This window comes from Megascapheus bottae, chromosome 5 (genome assembly GCF_031878675.1).
Source record: "Megascapheus bottae isolate mThoBot1 chromosome 5, mThoBot2.hap1, whole genome shotgun sequence".
NCBI lineage: Eukaryota > Metazoa > Chordata > Mammalia > Rodentia > Geomyidae > Megascapheus > Megascapheus bottae.
In genome coordinates, this window is record NC_143513.1 from 46,558,721 (window position 1) to 46,561,207 (window position 2,487).

The window sequence follows — 2,487 nt, forward strand, 5'->3', positions numbered from 1 at the left end:
CTGTTTGTCTTTAGTAAAATACATACCACACTGACTCCTTAACTTCAACTAAGCTCTAAGTTCGGTATAGCCAACCATACCAAAGCTGCTAACCTTTTATTTTCTATTCTACATGATAACTAAGTTTTTTTCTCCTTCCTAAATGTTCAAAAAGAAAGGTATGAAAGGATTTTCATACCCTCTTATGATACACACTTAAGCTTCCAGTATCTAAAACTATAAAATTCCTTCCAAGGTGTGACCTGAGGTGAGCAGCCCTATCTAAGCCACTAAGCATTGTTTTTATTCCTTTCCAAGATCTTCATCAATCCTCCCTGAAGTTATTTAAAAGTATATATCTGGGGCCGGGAGTTTGGCCTAGTGGTAGAGTCCTTGCATAGCATGCACGAAGGCATGCGTTTGATTCCTCAGTACCACACACATAGAAAAAAGCTGGAAGTGGTGCTGTGGTTCAAGTGGTAGAGCGCTGGCCTTGAGAAAAGTTCGAGAGTGCTCAGGCCTGAGTTTAAGCCCTACAACTGGCAAAACAGTTTACTCACATAAGCATTCAAACATGTAGTTACCTCATATTTAAAAACAGAAAATAATAATAAAAAAATCAACAAAATCCATCTCCTTTTGACTCTACTTCCAATATCCCCTGAAACCTATTTCTTTGTAGGAAACTTTTCTAAAAGAGAGCTATCTAAACCAAGTTTCAAATTGATCTTCTCCCATGAAACTATTTTTTGTACCCATTTATCTCTTTTTCTTGGTTATCTGTGTCTTCCTTGTTGCTATTTCAGTGGTCAGCTCTCACTTCTCATCTTACTTAATTTTGTAGCATTTGACACTTGAGCTCTCTTTTCCTAATACCATGGATTCCAGGGCATAATTAATGCTCTTCATTCACCTTCTATGTCTTTAGTTTTCCTCTCAAGTTCTTTTGCTGTTTCCTCCCCATCTTCCAAATGTTTTAGCATGGGCATACCCAGGGCTCCTTCCTGAGATACTTATGTAACTTTGTTTACTCTAACAGTGAGTGCTTTCAATCTTTGGACTAAGTGAACAAGCAAATCAAATCAGTAATACTAATTTATGTCACTCATCAAAAAGTCACGTGAGACAATTATTTTTGAAAGCTTAATATCCCTTTCTTTGGTTATCTAATAATCATTTCAAATTTAGAACATGTAAAATAAATTAGGCCACACCATATAAAACAGTTCTCCTCACAATTTCATCTTCCCAAATGTTCACAATAACCCAGATATCTTTTGCTTGTATTTCCCTCGTATTCCAAATTTGATTTATCAGAAAACCCATGTTTATCTCCAAAAATTTGACCACTTTTTACCAGCTTTATTGCTACCACTGATCCCCCTTCCAACTTAACTGCTGTAATCATTTTGTAACATAAGCTTCTCTCTACTGTCCTTATCCTTTTCATTAACTTCCCACTGTTTTACTGTCTGCTCTTGACACAACATCAAGAGTGTGCTTTTTTATGAGCCTGCAACTCATACTTCATCATTCTCTCGTTAAAATGTAGCACCACATACCACCAGAAATAGAATTCATGATCTTCACACTTTTTCCTTCTCTACCTTACTACTCTCTCTCAAGTCTGATTTACCCAGTCACACAGGTGCTTTTTCTGTTTCAATCATATCAAGTAGGCTTCTGTCCAGAGATTTAGTACCTCTCTCAGAAACTTCCTATGCCTTTGTTAATTACTTCACTCCATTTAAATCTTTGGTCAGATGCCAACATTTCACCTGGGGCCTTCTCTGAAAATTCTGCTTACAACTGTAATCTTTGCTATCCTGGCATTCCTGGATTCTCTTGCAAATGCTGGATTATTTTTAAAATGGGCATCATCATGCATGATGCATAATTATGCATGGTGCATAATTTTCTTGTTTATTATATATTTATTATGCCTATTATTTCTTCTTTATCTTCCCAGAATGTAATTCCCTGAAAGCTGAAATCCTGAGATCTTTGCTTTGTTCACTGATATATATCCTGAGTTCTTGGAATTGGACCAGTCAAAAAGTGGTTCAAAATATATGTATTGAATGAATAAATGACTTTAGGAATCCTGTTGTCCTAGAGATTCTTTCTTTTACAAGGGTGGCATTAGAGTATTTTTGACTTTGGAGTTATGTATTTCTAGATCATGATAATTCTTTTTTGAGAGAATCAAAATATTCTTTGGGGGACTTTTGAGGGGAGTTGGCCAATTATAGATTACTTTGAATGACTAATGAAATTTGTTTTGCTACAATTTTATGGAAGTCTCCCACAAGCCTAGTACCTTACCTGGAATGGTAGTAAATGAAGAAAGTATCCACATGCCTTGTAGACTTATGCTATTATGAAATGACTTGTGTTTTGCAGATGAACCAAATAAGTTCTGGTGGTCGGGTTAGAGCTCCTGGTCATGACATATACAAAGCATGTGAAATAGTTCTGCAGAGGTAAAATGGCACAAACTTGAAATCA